General features: G+C 35.2%; 1 protein-coding gene across 5 annotated transcripts in view; it reads left to right on the forward strand.

Moving 5' to 3' along the window:
• Positions 1-23,096, forward strand: part of SOX6 (SRY-box transcription factor 6) — a 465,066-nt gene that overhangs the window by 68,807 nt on the left and 373,163 nt on the right. For all 5 annotated transcript variants that reach the window (XM_087921050.1, XM_087921045.1, XM_087921043.1 and 2 more), the window contains exon 2: positions 8,165-8,234. The gene's annotated coding sequence lies outside the window, so the exon portion shown is untranslated. The remainder of the gene's footprint in view (positions 1-8,164; positions 8,235-23,096) is intronic.

Raw genomic sequence — 23,096 nt, forward strand, 5'->3', positions numbered from 1 at the left:
CTATGATGATAATCAAATTGGTTGGGATGTATACAGTTTTGTAGGCGTTCTGTTGAAGCTGATTTTGCTCCCAAACAGCCTCCATGGGACCTCATTTTTTAAAAATGCAATTTTGCATGTAAACCTGTTTCTGCATATTATTCATCTCTCCGGGAGGTTTTCTTTTTTTACACAGAACTTAAATACTGTAAAAATTTTTACAGCTCTTCTCAGCCTTATTTACACCTTGTGATCGAACTAGGCCCTTTTGAAACCAAGCTTTTATTTTCAAACATTCCTATGAATATAGAAAATTCCAGTCAATTACTACTCCAGTTGTTGTTTTGGTTGTTATTCCTAAATATGTAAACTGGTAAGGTCAGCCACCAGATTCTGTAAAAGTAATTGAAATACTTTCTTGGTGAAATAACCGGTAAATCTGAGATTGCCTATCTATCAAGCAATGTCAGGTTTGGTGATTCTTTGGGAAATCCTCTTCAGTTTAATTAAGGGAGACAACATATAACCCTCTCTCAGTAAGCACTGGAAGCACAGCCATTTTTCCTGGCAGTATAAGTTTGATTTATTTGCATTTTCCAGAGTAAAAGAAAGGTCTTGGATGGTAATATCTAAAGAAATTTGAAGGTTCACAATACATGTGAATAGAAGGCCAGCATGTTTTAGTTTCTATAGAAGTGTCCTTATTCTATTTTTAGAATAACATTAATGGTAGCTTTTTAAAAATATATTTTTATTCTTTATTAAGATTTCACAAATAGGACAGGAGTAAATGGAGATGCAATGATACTGTGTACAGGTCCATAAGCATCTTGCATATTCTAGCACTGAGACCAGGGGTTGAAAACACTCTGGATCTGAGACACATCTATAATGAAACCTAGGTGGGCAGAGGTAGGATTTGCTTAATCAGGTATTTTATACATGCTTTAAAATAGGTTGTGTATTTAAACTGAGAGCACAACCAGCTGTTGTACCTTTACAGCAGTCGGGCAATACAACTCACAGGCAACTAGCAAGCCAGTAATGGTCCCTCTTATATTCTCTGGAGATCAACTTTATGAAATATTTAGACAGTTAAATTGCTAGTAAACATCGGCAGACAATATTGTCTGGTTGTTTGATGTATAGGAAAAAAGTGCTTTGTGTGATCTCTTATCAGTGTCTATATTTTTGGGAACCACATATTACAAAAAATGTAAGAGAGGGAAGAGGGAAAGGAAGAGAAGTTATAAAGGTTTGGAGCAAGATGTAAAGAAACAGGACCTATTTAGAGATAATGGGTGAAAATCTAACTGAAAAAGGGATTCTGTGAAGGTACATAAGATTGTATTGTTATATTTGTAATAGAAATAATTTTAGAAAATTGGAAACAACATATGATTAAAAAGAGGGATAAAGTAGTTGATGTGGTTTGGGGAAATGTTTGTGATTAAAATAAATGAAATAAAATAAATGAGAAAATTGAATTAGGAAGGAATGGGAACATTTTAATTAGTCAATGTTTTATAAAATATAAGTGAAGGTGGGGGGAATTAACTATGGAAAGTTTATAATTGTTCCCATAGAAATATGATATTTATTTGAAAAGTAATGTGCCAAATGTTAAGATCTAAATGAATATTAATATTAATGACAGAATTGAATTGGAACGGATTGTTGTTTTAATTATATTATACATGTATAATCTTTTTTTCCTTTTTTAAGAATACAATGTGTAGTTTTAGAATGTGCCAAGCAGAATCTGAATGAAAGTTATGTATTATATTAAGTGTTATAATTTTAGGGGAAAGATATAAAGGTGTCATACTCCAATCAGTGATTACAGGAGAAATTTTGTTTAATGAGAAAAGATAGTAGACAGTTGAAACAGGACAGACAAAGAATATAAGTACCATGATTTGAATTGAGATGAAATAAATAAAATAAAATTAAGAAAATTAAAAGAGGGGAGAAGCTATGTAGAAAATGTAGAATAGTAATAAGATATGGAATGGAATATAAAAAATGAGCATAAACTTGAATTTGTGTCTGTACGAAGAGATGTAATCTGGGATTATGCCACTTTCAAAAAAGATATTTTACTTGTATTTCTTTTTTTTTTTTTGTGAAAACCCAAATAAAACTTATTAAAAAAAATGTCTTCATAATAACTCTGAGGGTTGGTCTCTTGACAGATGTAAAAATCAGATGTGTATTGTTAGTTAGGCTAGCATGATAGTGTCGTATGGTTTCATATTGTTTTGCTATGAATGTGCTTTCCTGTCAGAACTGCAGACTTTCTTTTCTTCTTGATGAAAACCAAATTAGCTTAAATGTACACCTTGGAAGCCTTATTGAAAGAAATTGACCAAAATAAAGATATGATAGCAGAATATGGGAAAATTAGCATTGCCAGGATACAGTTTGTCATATTTATGAAAATTAGGGAGAGGCTTAAGAGATCCTCATTTTGAAAGTGAAGAGCAGGAAGAAATAACTTATGTCACAGCTCCTATTTTGTGTCTGCATTATGAGATGCAGACTTTGGTATGAGCAAGTGAGGAAGTGGAGGTCCTGTCAGATTTCTATAGTAGTCATTGTTTGGATTCCTGAGATAGATTAATTGCTCATTCTGTTGTACAACTTTAGCTACTTCTTTCCTTTCTGGAGAAATTAAGGTAAAAACAATGGAAATTTATCTCCATGTGCTAGTCACTATAAGAAACACACACACTGTGGAATATGCTCTATCCTGTAGACAACTGAAAGCCAGAAATGTGACAAATGCTGTTTTTCATAGGTGTATCACCAAGCATATATTAAATTTGCTTTTCATCATCTCCTAAGCTTGATTTTGCTGTATGTTATTACGGTAATGGTGTAAATCATTTGACTATATAAAGATAACTGTCTTGTTGTTGAATCATATATTCAAAATTTCCCCATGTAATACCGGTGGAGGAGACAAGTGTGAAAGAAGTTGGGTGCTTGAAATTTAGTTCATACATCACATAGTGTCTGCTGAAAAAAAAATTGCAGAAATTGGATATAGACATTGACAAATAAGCATTAGCAGGTAACACTTGGATTTTTCCTCCTGGTTTTCTTCTTCTTCTGCAGTAATGGGGTCATAATGCACAGGGAAATGTTGAGGGCATAACTTGGGACAACCTTTGGATATGGATCATGTTTGTTAGAATCCCCATAGAACAGGGGTCTTCAAACTTGACAGCTTTAAGACTTGTGGACTTCAACTCCCAGAATTCCTCCTCCAGTCACGTTAGCTCAGGAATTCTGGGATTTGAAGTCCACAAGTCTTAAACTTGCCAAGTTTGAAGACCTTTGCCATAGAACATGTAGCTTGTGCAGTTTTTATGCTCAGGCTAAGGGTGTATGTTAAATTAAGTGTGGCTGCCTATCTCCTGTCTTTCTCTGATCCAATCAGAACCCTGAAGAGATCAGATGGGGTGGGCTTTAATGGATATCTTGAACAGATGTGGGCCAGCTACTCTTTTCTTTTTAGTAAACAATGCTTTTGATCTGTCGGTTTACCTTATGGACTGGTTATAGTCATAGGGTTGCTTGCCCTTTTGGTTTATAATCAGAATCAGAATCGAGCTGGAAGAGATCTATTTTGGAAAAATAAATCGACATTATAAGTGCAAGATGGGGGATATCGCAGAAGAGAGAAGAAATGTTCAATACTCTAGGATAAAGTGATCTCTGTCAATGTCAGATTGCTTGCCTGTTGTGTCAGAAACAACCCATCGTAGGAAAACATTTGCTGAAGGAACAGATATTTTAGGATGTTGCTTAGATGAAAGTATGTTGAACACACTAAGCCTTATATATTTAGTTCTTCAGCTTCTCTGCCTGACTGCTTCGGTAATGATGCAGCCTCAAGCAGAGTCCCCATTCTGAGGTGTTATCTGAACAACAGGAGGCTTTAATTTGCTCAGGATCACTGGACATGGTTCGCTCTTTCTTGTTTTGTCGCTTACTTGCATTTTGCCCCAAGCATCAAAGCTTTCAGATGCAAATCTTCCCCATGTTGTTCTTTTTGATGGCCTATCTTTTTCCATTTAGTTTTCAAAAATGTTACATACATACATACATACATATATATATATATAAACATAAAGGCTGAGTTAAGTGTCTATGTGTATTTAACCTTCATACTTAATTGTGCAGCCCATTATGAGGTGTTGATGCTTTGTTCCCAAATTCTCTACATGGAGTGGTGTATATTAAAGTGTATTTATAGTTTTTTGGATTAATTAGCTATGACCTTACGAACTGCTGTCCTTGTTTAATTGGTGTCCCCAAAGCACAGTAATGGTGTAAATCATCTGATAATGAGATTCAGGTCTGGTTGCAAATTTATATAATAGCATAATTTTGATCATTGCAAGTGAGATTTGTTGATTCTATATTGAGTTATAGCTGGTAATATACCTTTTTTTCCAGACCCATAAAAGTAGCTAAGAAATTCCTTATATGATGCAGCTTTCTAATGTATTTCAGTTTTTGTAAAAAAGAAAATAAAGGAATTTGCTGTTATATATAAATGAATCAATCTTTATTTTGCTCAAATCATAACTAATCAGTCAACCTGAATCAGTATATTTATCACATTTTCCCATGAAATGTATTGTCTCTTCATGGTTCATTCAAATAATATTAAAGCATGATTTGGCTTGATATCAGAACGCAGGCAACATTTCATAGTAGGAAAAGGGAAGACTATATTTCCCCCATTATAATAATATTATGAGTATCATGCTGAAATTTAGTAAACAATTTCAGGAATATCAGACAAAGTGATTTTTCTAAAAGATGTGATTCCTTAAAAATGAATGGATGCTTTCTCATAAATTAGTGATTGAAAAATTAAGAATTTAGGCAAACCGCCCCCCCCCCCCCAACATTTCAGTAATGTGTAATATTGTTGCGTAGTATTAAACTGCTTAAGATTTTTTGGGGTGTGGGGGGGTGTTGCCTACATTTTAGAAATCAAAAGTACAGAGCATATTTTGTGCGGTTTTGTGATATAGTTGTAGAAAAGAATGTGACAGAAAAAATATTTTTTCTATATGGTGTTTATTTTGCAAACTAAAAGATATTAATATGCCGCTGAAACATTTTTAAATAGAATTAGAATACAACTACATATTTGTACAACTTTGCATTTTATTGTCACGTTGACCCCCCAATCTCATATTGTATACTAAAATGAATTGGGATAATATTTCTTTGATTAAAATCTTCAAAAGAACCTTTCTGAAATAATGATTTTGAATTTCAGAAAACCTCTGGGCAAGAACCTGTCACACTTGCAGTTTTATGGTATGCCTCGAAACTCTAAAAAATTTAATACATATTTGGATGCAATTCCATCTTTAATATAATCACTTGTGAACAATTCAGTGGTGTAGTAAATGTTTTCAATCCTAGCAAGGCCTCATATTCATTTCAATTTTCAGAATAATATTACGGGTATCCAGGCTCATGTCTTGGAAAGAATCAAGGAGCTTTTAACAAAGTGCTTTTTGTTGTCTCAGAAACTAAAACAGCTGCATGTAGACCAAACAATAAAAATAAACTCATGCGAAACTACCATCTAACACACAAGAATTCTGTAGAGAGGAAACTAAGATATTTAGAGGCATAAAGTGACTCATTGTACAAGAAAAAGAAAAAACAGCGCTATAAGAGAAACCTGTGGCTTGGAGTTGCATCTGTTACCTTTCTAGACAGAAATCAGAGACATTTTTGAAGAAAAAAAAATGGAATGAGGTTTAATACTGACCACATTGTATTAATATAACTTTCCACAGTCAGGCCAAGACCACAAATAATTAAGCCAAAGGACTTCAGACTTGTACCTCTGATACAATTTGTCCTAGAAAAAATTACAACATTGTGGTTTTTATACTATTGTTATGATTTTTATTAGATCACTAATGGATTAATTGAATTAATTAAAATTATTACCAGAAATGTGAATGTTGAAACATCTAAGAGTTTGAATTATTGTTTGTTTAATTTATATGGCTACCCATCTCAAACATATGACTCTGGGCAGCTAACAGGAAATAAAAACAAGATAAAAACAGCAAACTAATAAATAACAAACATGGGAACTCAACTAAAACTAGACAACATAATCAACAACATAAGATTATGAATGTTAGGGGGTAATAATCTCTGGGGAATAATGGTCCAGAGGGCAACCAACATACAGAAAAAGTTTCCTCCAGATGACACTGCCCAATGGAAGGGGATCAGAGCAGAGGTGGTATCCAGCAGGTTCTGACCGGTTCTGGAGAACCGGTAGCGGAAATTTTGAGTAGTTCGGAGAACCAGCAAATACCACCTCTGACTGGAGATTTTACAGTATCCTTTCCCTGCCATGCCTACTAACCCACGCCCACAGAACTGGTAGTAAAAAAAATTGAATCCCACCACTGGATCAGAGCATGTCATTCCTACCAGATCTCACGGGGTAAGGAGATATAGCTGAGAAAAATGGAACTGCAAGTAACCTGGCCCCATGCCATGAGGGACCTATAGCTCATATCAACATCTTGAATTGAACCTGGAAGCATACAGGAAATCAATGCAACTTGCAGAGCAAATATGTCACATGGGTTGAATGAAAAGTACTCATAACTACCTGCCCTGCTGCTTTCTGCATCAGTTGAAGCTTCCAAATGCTTTTCAAGGGCAGCCTATGGAGATTTGCAGAAGTCAGATTGGAAGGTGGTAAGGGCATGATGACTGTGAACAGGGCTTCTTGGTCCAAGAATCGGCACAATAGATACACAACATATAGCTAAATTCTCATAGCCTTGGATCCCACCTGCTCTTTGAACAGGAACAGTGAGTCCAGTAAAGCTCCCCAAATTGGACACTGTTTCTGTTTGGGGTAGAACATGGGGACCCTAAATCCTGAAGTCTCTTGGTCTTGTTAGGATTTAGCGGAAGCCTGTTGTTCCCACAGGTTCCAGACACTGAGACTTCAAGACATCATGACAAGACTAGAGTCATTGAGATATAAATCTAGGTTTTATGGGCATATTGATGATACTTCACTCTGAACTATCAGATGTCCTCACCCAGTAGCTGGCTTCAAAACCAAAAAAATATTTAAAAAAATTCTTTAACAGCACTTATATTTTACCCTTTCATCTATTGAGATTCTCAATCATCAACATCAACATCAACATCTCAGTCATCAACATCAGTGTGAGAGAGACTAGAGAAGAATCTCAGCTTGTCCCTGAATGGGGCAACTGTAAACTTTAGGAAGAATGTAAAACTGTGTTTCTCCATAGGAGAATTTGAATTAGGCAGACAGGGGTAGGAAGGCATTGGGAAGTATAACTTATTTTTGATTTGTACATTTGCTATTTATGATTGCAAGCTGTCTAGAATCAAGAGTCTAGGCAGCATATATTTTTACGTATATAGTTATAAATAAATCATGGATAGGTTTGCTGTATACAAAGATAACAGTAAAATATCTATATTTCCCCAAATATCTGAAAAATACATTGCAAATTAGTACTAATATTTACTAAAAGAGAAACAGATATTTTAATGCATTATTTATTTTTATTTATTTATTTTATTTTATCCCACTTTTATTATTTATAAATAACTCAAGGTGGTGAACACACCTAATACTCCTTCTACCTCCCCACAACAACAACCCTGTGAAGTTTGTTGGGCTGTGAGAGAGTGATTGCCCCAAAGCCATGCAACCTGCTTTCAGTACTTAAGACAGACTAAAACTCATAGTCCTGGTTCCTGGGCCAGCACCTTAACCATGAGATCTAATTGACCCTGTTATGATTTGAAAATCTGTTACATGTGAGGGAGTAACAGTGAGTGGTTTGACTGATCTTGCACTTAATTTAATCGAGAATTGGAGCAAAAAGGCTGGCAGAGTGGTGATTCTGCCCCTTTATAGAAACCATGTGGCTTGTTAGATGAGGGAAACCATTTTTCTACCCTCATCATTGAAAGGTGTCTCTCTACTGTTCTTCAAATTCCAGCAGATTAATACATCTTTTTTTGCAGGTTAGCAAACTTTGCATATTTATTTAGAAAACAGATTTTTATAAACATAGTCTTGACTTTAACTGTTCTTCCTTTTGTTTTTTTCCCCCTTACTCTGCAGATAAGTTTCATGAATTCGAAAGAAACTTGCAGTGAATTCTGGGTACCTGGATTTGTTTTCTAGTGTATTTGTAAGTACTATTTTTTAAGAACTATTTTTCCATGATGGATAAAAAATATTTTTTAGGTTATTAAAAATGCTTAGAAGTTTTTGGTTCTAGTGCATACACCATGGTTAAAATAAATATTATGAACCAGAGATGCAATCATGAATGGTCTATGCAAGGAGATCTGGAAGCTTCTTCTTCCCTGTGATTACTCATATTGGAGTATTCACTTGAGGATAGAGCTTTACCAGGGGTGGGATTCAAACGGTGTTACTACCGGTTCGGTGACTACGTTTTGCGTGTGCATGCCTGACGCGCGCTATGCACGCGTGTAAAAAACCTTAAGCTGTGCCGCCCGGACAGCTGAAAAGCGCTGCACGCAGGTGTGCAGCATTTGAAAAGCCACTTTTCCCCCTGCTTTTTCAACCTCAACTGTGCTGCGCAAAGCAGCTGAGGTTGAAAAAGCAGGAAATAAAGGACAGGTAAGAGCCCAGGCGGGTGGGTGGGCCAAACAGCAGCAAACACAGAACCGGTTCTCTGTCTTCTACTCTTCAGAGCTACCGGTTCTATAGAGCTGGGCAGAACCGGTAGCATCCCACCCCTGTTCTTTACTGGCTAAATCACCATCTGAGACCTTCTCAGCTATCTTCTGACAAGCAAGGTCAATGGGAGAAGGCAGACTTGCTTAATGGCTGCATGTGTCACTTAGCTGCAGCAATTTAATTAACAGCTGTGGCAAAAGGTTGTGATTCCCTTGACTAGCACTCGGCTTAGCAATGGAAACTGTGGTTTTAAATTGAGAACAACCTATAGTAAGTGTTTCTACCTCCTAATAAAATGATGTTCCCTGATGCCTGCTGAAGCTGATTAGGTGAAGTCAAGAGAAAGGAATATCTTATTTGCTATATATCCTACTCTCCCATGAAACTGTAGGGCCTTAGAAATGCTTTGTCAGGTGAGGCTCCATTCAAAATCCAAGAAAGACACCCTTAGACTCCATTGTTATAGAGAAAAGGACTTTTACTGGAAATCAAGTGGTAGCATCAAAAGAATTCATGATCTGAGATATCGGGCGCAAAAATCACATATACAAAGTTATGGCAACATTCCCACCCACAATCGTTCAAATAGTCCATCCAATCTGAGATGTGTATAATGTCATGTGGGGCATCGTCAGGTGGTGATGCAAACATCTGGCTGTTGAGATAATTGGCCTGGTTAGATAAGTTGGTGTGGCTGCGCAGTAAGCAAGTAAGCATAAACAATAAAGTTTTCCCCAATAAAGTGTTACAGTTCATTCACTAAAGCCTCCAGCACTCTCTCCCCCACCCACAACCAGTAGTAAAAAAATTTGAATCCCACCACTTCATATCGTTGTTTCCTCCAGATGATCACAATTCTAGAATTTCTTGCAGGAATAGTTTCTTAACTATTGTGCCGTTTTGGGCAACATTGTAAACTGATGATGAACTTTATCTATATTGGTAGGATAGATTTCTTTGATCTTCAGAAATGCAGCTGTTTTTCAAATAACAGAGCTGGTTAAAATGCCAGTCTGGTTTACTCAATTTTTTAATTTTTTCGGTAGATGCACTCCTACCTAATCACAGCGATTATGGGATAACATAATGGGTCCCACTCCAGCAATGAGTGTCCCAATTGAGGTCCCTGGCCAACTGGCAAAGTCAAGTTTTAATAACCTTCCAGGAGGCCAAAAGAGTAGGAGCAGTTCTCATTTCCAGTAGTAGAGTGTTTCAGAAGGATGGGGTGTGTGCGTGACAGTAGAAGAAGCTCTTCTCCTTGAACCCATCTGCTAGAATTCCTTAGTGAATTGAATCCGTAGTAGGGCTCTTAAGCTTGTACAAATGGGGAGGGCTGGTTAGAAAAAGGCGGCTCTCACATACTCTGGACCCATGCTATGTAGGGCTTTAAAAGTAACAACCAACACCTTTAATTGGGTCTGGAAGCAAACTGGAAACCATTGCAGCACATGCAATAGCGGCACTATATGGGCAGCTCTAGGGGCTCCCAGGAATATGCACACTGCTACATTCTGCACCAGCTGCAGCTTCCAAATACTCTTCAAGGGTAGTCCCAGGTAGAGCAAATTGCTGTTATACAGTTAAGAGATGACTGGGGCATGAGTGACCATGTGCAGACTGACATGATCCAAGTAATGGCGCAAGGGGTGCACAACACACCTAACCATGACTGACACCTCTTAAAACAAAAGTTGAAAGTTTGGGGTTATTGCTCACTGGAAAACTTCTGTGGTTGCTTGTGACTGATCTGTCAGTATTTCTATATTGTTTTAGAAGACACATTTTTGTACAAGGTAAAGGTAAATTAAATTACATATTGACCATCATAATCTTTGGGATACATATCAAGATTGTAGGAACAGGTGAGCAAAGCCTCTTCACTTTGTGAAAAATCATTGCAGACTTTTTTTCCCCTAAAATGATCCTGACCTTGAATGAATTGTTACTGAATTGAATTTATTAACTGGAATCAAAGATGGTTTAGTTTCTTCCTTTTCCTTTTCAATAGTGTGCGTATGTTTGTACATATTTTAATGCTGTGTGCCCCCTCCAAATATCTCAAGGGGCAATTGATTCATCTGCTGGTATAAAAACAAAATCACTTAGCTCTAGCCATTCATTCATCATAGTAGATGGTGCGGTAAAAGGTTAACGGCTCAGTGGATGGATGAGATCTATAATAAATAACTGTGCTGTTTAGAAGCCTGGTGATAGAAGTTTATGGTAGGTAAAAGAGAGCTTTTACTCACTTAGCCCCTTGTTTGATCAAGATAATACTAGGGGGACTATTTAGAAATCTGATCTGAATATATGTTGACGAAGTCTATATGAATTATTATCTATATATTGTTTCCTCTTTTAAAGTTTCATTAAATTCATCTAAATGTAAAGAAATCATTTGTGCATAATATATGAATATATATGTAAAACTGATTGAACAGAAATTCACTTTGATTTTTTCTACACTCTTTTTTTCTCTCTTCATATCCCTCTTTCATACTTAATATTAAAAATGAACAATGAATAAAAGCTAAGAGTTGCAAAGCATCCAAATAGAATGCATCGGCTTTAGCGAAGCAAACCTCTTTAAAGCCTTGAAATAGCCCTATCTTTTGGAAGGCTTGGATTGCTGTTTGGAAGACTATCCCTAATTGCATGGATATATGGGTGCATGTAAAAACAGTGTTTCCTCTGAAATGGCTAGCAAAGTGAAGCAGCTGTGCACACATGTATTTGATCAAATTGAAAAGCTATAGGAATAGCACTCAGCACTTAGACTTCTATGCTGCTTCACAGTACTTTACAACCCTCTCTAAGAGTTGGCATATTGCCCCAAACAATCTGGATCCTTACCTGGGAAGGATGGAAGGCTGAGTCAACCTTGAACCGGTGAGAGTCGAACTGCTGGCACTTGGCAGAATTAGCCTGCAATGCTAAATTCTAACCACTGCGCCACCATGGCTCTATACTGTCCCTTTTAGAGAAAGTGTTGTTTTTAGGCTTGGTTTGCACTATGATCTGTTGAATGCTTTGCACAGCCCTAAAAAGAAAATGTTTATCTTAGTAGAACATGTGGCTCACCTAAAACAATCAAGTCTCTCTAAAGATACAATATAAATATAAAACACTTACAGTGTTTCCTGGGATCCCAGCAAAGCTGAATAGTCCTGAGCAAAAACATAACTAGAACTTATAAACCTTTGGTTTACTACATGTTTTCTTACAAGGGCACTTAAAGCATTTCCTGAGTATTGTGGGTGACAGGGATATTCCTGTTATTTGGTAGTCCATGCAGTTTACATACATATGATGTCATAAGGGGAACTCATTTGGGGGGGGGGATAGGGGGCTTTTACTACCACAAATGCAAAGATTAATAAGAAGTGGAAATAAATCCAAAGGGTTTTTCTTAAAAGAATTTGTGAACATTCAGGACAGATTACAGGATTGTTTCTTGTGCTACTTTATACTGAAGATTTATACCTGTCTCCCCCCCATCAGGATAATGCAAGTTGATTGTCAAAAGCTCTGTGCCACTTTGTTCCTGATGTGCAGTTTTGGTTCTGCAAGATGAGAGGATTTTCAGTTCAAGCTGTGTCCTTGTTGTTTGGGTCCCTTTTGCCAGGTTTTGGTCTGAGCCTTCTGAGCATCAATCTCAGCTTAAAGGGAGATGCATTAGCAGTGTGCAGCTAAGCTAATGCAATCCTAAATTGTATTAACAGAGGGATACAATCAAGATCAAGGGAGGTAGTAATACCACTCTATAAAGCCTTAGTAAGACCACACCTAGAGTAATGCATCCAGTTTTGTTCACCACATTATAAAAAAGATGTTGAGACTCTAGAAAAAGTACAGAGAAGAGCAGCCAGGATGATTAGGGGACTAGAGACTAAAACATACGAAGAACGGTTACGGGAACTGGGCTTGGCTAGTCTAGTGAAGAGAAGGACCAGGGGAGACATGCTAGCAGTGTTCCAATATTTGAGGGGCTGCCACAGAGAGGAAGGGGTCAAGCTATTTTCTAAAGCGCCTTTAGGCCTGACAAGGAATAATGGATGGAAACTGAACAAGGAGAGGTTTAACCTGGAAATAAGGAGAGACTTTCTGACAGTGAGAATAATCAACCAATGGAACAGCTTGCCCTCAGAAATTGTGGGAGTGCCATCACTTGAGACTTTCAAGAAGAGGTTGGACTGCCATTTGTCAGAAATGGTGTAGGGTCTCCTGCTTGGGTGGGTGGGGGTTGGACTAGATGATCTACAAGGTCCCTTCCAACTTTGATTATCTGTTATCTGCATCAGATGCAGAAGCAGTAATAATATCAGCAGTCACTGCTGCTCTCCATGGCTTTGTTGATGGGATTTTCCAGGTGCTACTTCAAGAGCAAGCCAGTTATTTAATACTAACTTCAGTAGATAATAGGCTGGCCTACTTGATGCGATGCAGCATAGGTTTTTTTTAATAGTTCATGTTTATTTTTGTTTTGTGAATCATTCTTACAGCTTTTACTTCCAGCACTGGATTGCATCACTCATCAAACTGCTCAATCAGCAGTATTAAGAATAGCTTTTGTGGTTTCCCTGTTTAACGTCGTTTAAAACATAAACCTGTTCTTTACATTTGACCAGAAAATTGTTCTTTCATTGTTTTATTCAGAGGCGTCCTGATTTCTGTTTGTTGAACTCCAGAATTTTTTCTCTCTCTTATGGCATCATGTCTTGTTCCATGAATAAGAAAAATGAGGCAAGAAGAATTGGCAGAAGAAGTTTCACAGTAGTGAAAGTAATGAGTTTCTGGGAATATTTCTTTGGTACATCAATAATTATCTTTTCAGTATCAGGAAAGTAACAATTGTAATTTCTCTTACTGCTTTTGGCTTTCTGCTCAAATTTTGATCATGAGACTGTGAGGATACTGCAACGGTCAGAAGTATGAGGATTGGTCATATATTACTTTTTTCAATGGCATTTCAACTTGGAATGGTTGCTAAATGAATATTTGTAAGTCAAGGGCCACCTTTGTAGCATGTATATTGTTTCTGCAAAGCATATTTCAGAAGTGAATTTCATCGAGACAGATTTTATTTAGTGAGGGTGGGTAGATGAATGGATGGGTAGGAAGGCCCTAAATTAAATTATACACTTTCCCAGTAGTATGTTATGCCCAAAGCCAGACCTTTGGTTTTGCCATTGCAGCACAGAAAATAGAGATTAGAACGTTTTTTCCCTACTGTACATTAAGGAACAGCTTCACATCTTTAATATCAAATCTATTGAATACTTACCATATAAAGATAATATTTTGAAGCAATTAGCTTCAATGGATATTAAGTTGGATTGTGAATACTTTACTAGTAGAAATTATAGTTTTGTTTTATAGATAAGTGGGCTATGGTGAATCTATTCATTTATACATTTTTCCTTTTTTCATCTTTTTTAATATTGAAGAATAAATCTGATATCAATACTTATCAACAAATTCCAGAATATGACAGTGACAAATTTAAACAATTTGCCTTGAACTAACCTAACCTGTATTAATTCCAGGTTTGAAAAAAATTTGAAACTACCAAAACAGTTCAAAAGTGGTAAATAAATTACAACACGGCAATCGTTATCTTCCAAATGAAGAGAATTCCTTAGAATACACAAACTGGAACAGAAATTAGAACTAAAATGATAGTTAAAAGTAAGAACATTCTTCTATATAACTGGGTTATAAAAATTAATGTGTCTTGGGGAATTTTTATTCATTGAACACACCTTTATGGTTATTCTTTGAATAACAAATTTTGAATTTGTCCTCTCACTTTAAATAATTTTTTTAAAGGCCAAAATGAATGCAACGAAGGGCAGAATGTTGATACAAAAATATCATATATTTTTTTCTAATTGAAAAAGGTTATTATGCCATGGAGATAAACCAAGGAATAAAAATAGTATTACTATTTATGAAGCCCATTAATATAGAGGAGATTGGATCCAGATTTCAGCCTATTTAGAAAAGTCACATAGGAATTCTTGGGATGATTATTATGGGTAGCTTAAGTCACATTGTCACATTCATTTCAGTATTTCTATTCTAGACATAATTGACTTTGATTCCAATTTCTACATATGCTAAAAGACATTGTTTGGTTATATTTTACTACTTCTCGGTGGATCAGTGTAGTGTTTTGTAATATTTTGATCTGACTAGTAAAACCACATTTGTTTCAATAGCCATATTCTAAAACATAAAGCATAATTCAGTCTAAATTAAACCCATAGATTCTCCCTTCTGCACTTCAACAACATTTTTCCTCATCAATCATTGTGATTGGGTTAATCATTCCGAACTTGCTTTAATCATTTCAGATTTTGTTTACATTTTGAATGAATACATATTCCACATTCTAGCTAGCTTGAATAGTCAAAGATAATATAATAAGAATTGCCAGGTCTGTCTAATTTACATGTATTTTTTATTCTTAGACACCTGACTTCTTTTCATGACTTTGTATCAATATTTTTTTGCTTGAAAAAGGATTACTTTATTCTTTGTCACTGATTCTCTGATATATTTCAGCCTTGCCTGTAAGATGCAAAGACATGCTTTTTGTTGGTACTTCCATTAATTGATGGTAAAACCTGTTTCTGGGATTGGATGGTACCAGAGGCGGTATTCAGCAGGTTCTGACCAGTTCGGGAGAACCGTTATTGGAGAACCAATAACGGAAATTTTGAGTAGTTGGGAGAACCAGCAAATACTACATCTGACTGGAGATATTACAGTATCCTCCCCCTGCCACGCCCACCAAGCTACGCCTACAGAACCAGTAGTAAAAAAAATTGAATCCCACCACTGGATGGTACCAAAAAATCCCGATTTTGTTAAATAAAAAAAAACCCTGTTAGAATAATTTTGCTATATTTCTCATGTTTTTATAGAAGTTCCATATAATCAATGGCAATCTTCATGTTTTCCTTAATTTTATAAACCTCCTGCAAACTGAGTAATTATTTTAAATGGGGACTGTAATCTGTGTGCCTGCTTTTATCTCCTGTTTGTGGCTAATATATCTGGTTTTGTTTTCATTTTTATTTTCTAATATACCTCACTATATGACTGTGCTTGCTAAATTCAGTGTTGTCCCCCCCTTCCCTTCAGTATTCTTAGAGGAAGATGTTCCAGAAAGAAGCCATTTATAGAATCACTAGGCTGCTTCTCCAAACCCATGTACAGATGTGTCATTCAGCCAGTTAATATCGGGGTTGTTGAAATCATCCATTATTATTTTTTTTCTCTGTCAGATTTTGCCACTTCATTAATATCTTTCAACATACTGAGTTGCTTGGCTGCTGCTTCTTTTACACTGCTTATATCATATCATGCCATCACAGCACATTCTGTAGTTTCAAGTTAATTGCTCAATTAACAGCGGTATTCATAAAGTGCTAGGAAAATTCCACAACTAATGATTTGGACCATTTCAAAATAGGTTGGTATTTCATAGTTTTAAATGTCAGGCGTGCCAGTATCTTCAGGCACGGTATTGTCTAAGCTTTGAACTCTGTGTAGCTTAAAAGGGCTGGATATTGTAAGTAGTACACTTTAGCACCACCCCTTCCCTCTTCTAGGGAGTTCTAATTTTTTTTAAAAAAAGTCTTTCTAGGAAAGTAAGTTATAAACATAAAGTGTCTTTTAGTTGCTAAGTGCTGTGTCCTCAGCAGTGACAATGCAGGAAGATTCCATAAATTGACTGTTATGGTCAGGAGGACTAGCTATTATTTGTGGTCTTGAATTTTTGGATGTCTGTCACTGGATGATCTTTAGATTGTTTGTATTTAGATTATATTTTTTTTTTGTAAATTTTATTTGAGTTTTCACAAAAAAAAAATACAAATAAAACATCTTTTTTGAAAGTAGCGTGATCCTGGGTTGCATTTCTTCGTACAGACACAAATTCAATTTCATGCTCATTTTTATGTTCTATTCCATATCATATTACTGTTTTACATTTTCTACATAGCTTCTCCCCTCTTTTAATTTTATCAATTTTATTTTAATTATCTCATCTCAATTCAAATCATTATATTTGTATTTTTTGTCTGTCCTGTTTCAATTTCATATTATCTTTTCTCATTAAACAAAGTTTCTCCTGTAGTTGCTAATTGGAGTTTGACACCTTTATATCTTTTAAGTTTATCCATTTAACTCTTATTTAGGCTTCAATATATACCTTAAAGTTTTAACATTCAATATAATACATAACTTTCATTCGGAGTCTGCTTGGTAGATTCTTAAAATACATACTATATTCTTTAAAAAAAAGATTATAAATATATGTAATTAAAACAACACATTCCATTCCAATTCAATTCTATCATTAATGTTAATATTCATTAAAATCTTAACTCCTTTAACATTACATTTCAATTAAATATCATACTTCTATGGGGACAGTTATAAGCTTACCTTGATTAATTCCCCCCCTTCACTTAAATTTTATAAAGCATTAACTAATTAAAATGTTCCCGTCCCTTCCTAATTCAATTTTCTCATTTATTTTATTTCATTTATTTTATTAACAAACATTTCATTAAATTACACTAACTATTTTATCCCTCATTTTAATCATCATTATTTCCAATTTTCTAAAATTATTTCTATTACTAATATAACAATACAATCTTATGTACCTTTACAGAATCCCTTTTTCAGTTAAATTTTCACCCATTATCTCTAAATAGGCCCTGTTTCTCTATATCTTGTTTCGGTCCTTTGTAACTTCTTTTCCTTTCCTTCTTCCCTCTCTTCTTCTCTCTCCCCCTTTTACCCCCTTGTCTCTCTACCTCCACTTCTCTCTTTTGTATTCCCCTCTTCTGTTGCTTTCCAATATTATGCTTATTTTTCAAATTATTTTTCTTTTCTTTGGTTGTTTTTTTAAGTCTTAAATTCTCCATTCTCTTTCCCCCCTTTCCTTTTTCTTCCCCACATAGAATTACTTGTTCATTAAAGATGGCTTTTCTTTGTCCCAGTCTTCTTGTTTTGCAGACGTTTCTTGTTGTTTCTCATAGTTCCAAATCTCCATTTCTAAGAATTGAAAAATGAAGCCAAAAACCCCCCTCCCTTCTTGTGCAGCTTCTTTGTACTTTTTAAGTTCCATTTTCAATTCATCCAGAAGTAGTGCCATTGTATAAATTTTTAAACAACCCCCAATTAATTTTAGTCATTCAAGTGCAATAACCAAGAATCCAAAGATCACCAAGTAATCCAAATACACGCAGGCTGTTTCTTTTTGCTTTTTTTTTCACTTTCTCTTCCTGGGGCTCTTCTGCTGAGTTACAAAATTTCAGTTAAAATGTATCTTTTAGAAGTTTTGTTAAAGTTTTACTGTAGATTCCTTTCAGTTCCAGGCAGTCTATTCCCACTTTCCAGATCCTGCCCTTTTATTCTTTTTCTCTCCTTTCCTGCTTATGAAAATTTTTTTTAGTGTCCAGAAATCTTTGTTATCCCTTTGACATTTTGTTTTATTTTCAGCTTAATTGCCTGTTGATGTCAAAGCGGATTTTTCCGATTTCTTATTTAAGTCTCTTAGTTGTCAGTATAGGGAAAGGGAGAAAAGAAAGAAAAAAACCAAACCTTTCCCTTTTCTCTTTTCTTTGCTGCTTCAGACTCTTCTTTGGGAACGATGTTATTTTTTTGTAAGTTTAAATTCCAGGGTACCTTAGCTGTTGCTTTTATAATTTAACCCGGTCAGCCAAAACTTTCACTTCTTATCTTCCTCCTGCACATTCTTTTCCGGTCGAGTTCTTCTTTGAGGTGGCCATTTCTGACCACCGCTGCACCCACCTTCAGGAAAGGGAGTAAAGGCCAGCTGAGGAGGAGAGATGCGGCTCTCCTCAACCCTGCTGGCAGTCTCCCCCCTCTTCACCACCTCTGCGGGGTGGCTTAGCCCTGAAACCAGCTGGCTTGGGGCGCTCCAGCGGCGAGTCCAGACCGAAACTGTGCATGATCGCAGATTTCTGTCTGTCGCTGAAGAAGCTCAAAACCAGAAGCCTTTAGATTATAATTTTTAATTGTGCAGGTAATGACCAATAACCAATATTCAGCCAGGATTTCCTATTTACCCGAAGAGAAAAAATAATGACGTAGCATATCTAGTTTTCCCCTCAGTGGCTGCTGTTTTATAGTGGAAGCAAGTTATTATTTTAAGCGAGGTATTTTTTTTGAGTTGCTTTTGAAGTAATGTGAATTATATGTGCTTATAGGGTCTTGTATATATAATATACACCCTGGCATTAGTCAATGCTTTACTAGGGTTCTATCAGCTCAGATGATATACCAGCTGTAATCTTTCCTGGGCTGAAACAATCTGGCATCAGTTATCAAAGCTTTGTGACCTGCAGCTGTAATGCTTTTTAGTTGGATCTGCCTTTGAAAGGTCAGTTAATTCAAAGCAGAGCTGACCAGAACAGAGATGCTCAGAATAATCATAGGATGTCGGCGCTTTGTTAACTAAATTGTCTCTCAGTCCGTTTCCTGTCCCAATTTAAAATGTTACTGCTGAATTTAAAAACTTTAAAACCCTGAAAGATATAAGGCTAGGAAAGTTTCCTTTCACATGTACTCTTGCCCTTCTTATGAAATACTCTCCCCACCAAAGTTCATATTTTGTTGGTAAGTGAAGACATCACTATTCTCTCAATAGGTTTACAACCTATCTACGTTACTGATTTCATAACAGTTGTATGCTGATTACTGTATGCCTGACAATTAGATTTTATATCTTTAGAATGAAAGAACCCTTGCCAACATTCATGAAGAGTTTTTTTTATTAGTGGTATGATCTAGGAGAATTAACCCCACTTTAAGTACCGCTAAATTCTCAATAAATTGACAGTGCAATCTTCTGTTTGTTTATTCAGAAAGAAATGCTATTGTATCCAGTGAGATTCCTTTTCCAATTGAATGTGCATAAAAATGTGGACTAAAATGTAACTAAAGTTATAATCCTAACTACATGTAAAAAGGAAGTGGGATGCAGTGAATACATCAATACATTGTTATTTTTCTTTGGATGGATTAAGTCTGTTGGTTGTATTAAAGCTTAAAGCTGCAATATCTCTAAACAATGTTTTATTAGGAAAGCTATAATAGTTATAGTCAGTTTGCAGTTTTATGAAAATGCAACACTGTATTAAAAAACAGTATAAATTTAGAATAATCTAAGACACATTTCAGTGCTAATAGTAATTTGGGATTTATAGATATTGCTAATGTGTCTGAACCAATTGTGAAATTAGAAGATTTTAACTAAACTCATGGCAGTTTTAGAAAATCCAAATTCTTTTGCAATAATTTGTATGTTTAAAACTAGATTTGCAGTTATCTGATCTAAAGTATTAATACTGCTATTAGCTCAAGAATTAATACCCCCCCCCTCATCTCTGTATATATCTACTTGTAATTTTCAGAGAGAGATTATTCAGAGTGTAAATTTATGATGTGAATAAGGGTGAAAATCATCCTTCCAAACTATCATTTTCCAAACATGCTTTGCTAACTTTAATGCTACAGTTACATTAGAATCATGACTGAAAAAATAGCCAGGCTCTAGCCATAAAATCTGTACAAATTCATAATAATGTTCTAATTATGCTAACTCTAGTTTTTGGATAGGATCATTTACTTTTCATGGAGAAAAAGTCAAAATGCATGCCCAAAGGTACCCCAAAGCAGGAAATATAGAAGTCCTGTCCTCAAGTTACTGTAAATATGACTGAAACCAAGAAAATCAAGAGGGTTGTCTTTTTTAAAATAGTCTTCTTAATAACTTATCATAATGCTTGATAATATCAAGCCAGAGAGTAGTTTTTTTGCAAGAACTTTAAATAATCAGTTGGAATGTTCCAAATTAGTAATCATTGGTAGATGATCTTAAAGAATATTAAGTATGTATCTTATGATTTTAAGGTGAGATTTAACTGAACATTTTTTCATGCTTATTGGGAACCTTCAAGAATGCTTCAAAAAGTCCTATATTTGATTATTCTCGAAAATAAAATAATAAAGGGGATCTTTATTATACAATAAGGCTTTCCCCACAATTGTCACATTTTTGTTTAACTTCCATACATTTGCTAATGTTAGTTTAGGAATAGGAATATGTTTTAAAGATGTGAATATGATTCTAAATGATGTAGTAAACTTTAGGTACCATTTATGAAGACCTATTGAGCATGGGGTATACATAGCAAAAGAAAAAGGTAAGTCTTTTACAATGAAATGGCTATGCTGTCCTGAACTTACTGATAAGTGTTTGCTTGCAACGAAGCCTTCTATTAATGTAATGGAGAGACCAATCAATAATAAATACTCCATGTGAGCAACGTTTATGTGTCTAAAAACTGAACTGTTTTCACTTTTATATTTTTTCCTTTTCTCTTTTTTATTTCTATATATTATGCTGTATACACACACACACACACACACATACATGTATAGAAAGTTGCAAATTTATTGCATGGTATGGAAGATATATACCCAGCTTGCTTTGTAATCTCAGGAATACCTCAAGGACAGCATAATTTTCATATTTCAAAATGAGAATTATACTATCCCTTTTGGCTATATAGCAGACTACTATTAACATTTTTTTCATCACTACACCTTTTAGAGATTTCTAAATGGAACAGTACAATGCTAACAGCTTTTTAAAAAAGCGATTATTACAGTATTCTCACATCTTTATAGTGCTGTAGCAAAGTTGAATTTACTACAATACTGAAGGTAAATAGAGGCTTATATTAGATGGAATCAATGTTAAAATGAACCGACATTCTTTGGAGGAGGGGACTTTTGTTGATTTGAAAACTGTTACTATACGTAGCTGGGGGATAATTTTTTTAAAGAGTAGCCAATAAAACATGTTCACCAATAAGAGCATCTGTTTCTGAAATGGTTTGGCATCAAATCCTGAAACGCAAGGGATGTTTTCTCTTCTCTTTAATAGTCAAATAATATTAACTGTTTAATAAAAGCTTAATGTAGAAATGGAAAAGCAAAAGAAGATTGGGAAGAACTGGATATTTAATTTTATGACCCTACAAATTTATTTGTTCTTTTTAAAATATGCTGGTATAAAATGATTGAAATGTTCTTTTTAGTTCAGCATCTAAAATAGGAAATCTAGATTTATTTGTGTATATATAATCAAAAGAAATGACAAATGGTGGAGAAAGCCATTCAGAGATACAGAAGAATGGATTCTAGCCTGATCATTCCAGGTACTAAAGAATTACAGCTCATTTAGCAGCAAAATGTTGTTTTTGAGAAATGGAACACTGGCACTGAAATCAATTGTCATATATCTCTATAAAGCTCAGATGAGTAGGTAAAGGAGACTCATAGATGCAATATTTGGGAAGAGCAACCCTTGTAATTAAGCTTACAAGAGTGAGCTTGTAACACAGTGTTGCTGCGTATTTCCATTCTCTTACAGGACCAGCCTCAAGACAAAGTCCCAGTTCTGTATTAACTTGATTCTGAGCAGTGTGAATCAGGAACCTTGTATAATAGTAGGAGTAAAAAGAATCTTTCAAGAGAAATAATAACAAAAGGAAGACCTTTTTCTTTTTTTCCTAAATCTTTCCTCCATCCCCTCCTTATAAAGCTTAAAAATGATAAGCTTAAGAATGACTAGCAGTATCAAACCTGAGTGCCTTATTGATATGTAAAAAGTGGCAGGAAGTAGAAATATTGTGTGTAAATAAGACAACAATGAACTTTTATTTCTTCTGAATTCTGTTAATATAACATAGAAATTAAAAAATTAAAACAATTGGTGTTTATATGCTAATTCCTTATTCCAGCATGCAATAAATGGTTTAAGCTGGCCAAGTCTGTATTCTCTCTCAACATTTTTATTAAACATATCCTAAATATCTTGTCTGGAATTCCTAAGTCTTCCTCAGTTGCTTTTGGTGGTTTTGAAAAATATTTACTGAATAAACTACAGTATTTTGCTTATTAAGATATGGAAGCCCCAATGAAAACTATTTGTTCTACTGAGTGTTTAACTCTGCAATTGTAGTGTTCTCCAAAGGTGAACTTTTGAAAATAAAAAAAAACCCCAGTTTTAAAATAGACTTAATTTATAGTATCTGCAGCAAATCAGTTTCTTAAGGAACTATGCCTATTTTCTTTCTTCCTTTTATTTTATTACAAAACTACTTTTGATGATGACTCTGTCTGCCGGTGATATCACTATTCTTTCATCTAGTGGTTGTCTGGATTTTTACAGCCTGGATGAGATAAGGTAACCCCGAAGTGCCATTTCAAATTTTTGCTGTGAAACTGG

The sequence above is a fragment of the Pseudonaja textilis genome, chromosome 1, assembly GCF_049901715.1.
Source record: "Pseudonaja textilis isolate UNSWEBS1 chromosome 1, rPseTex1.2, whole genome shotgun sequence".
NCBI classification, from domain to species: Eukaryota; Metazoa; Chordata; class Lepidosauria; order Squamata; family Elapidae; genus Pseudonaja; species Pseudonaja textilis.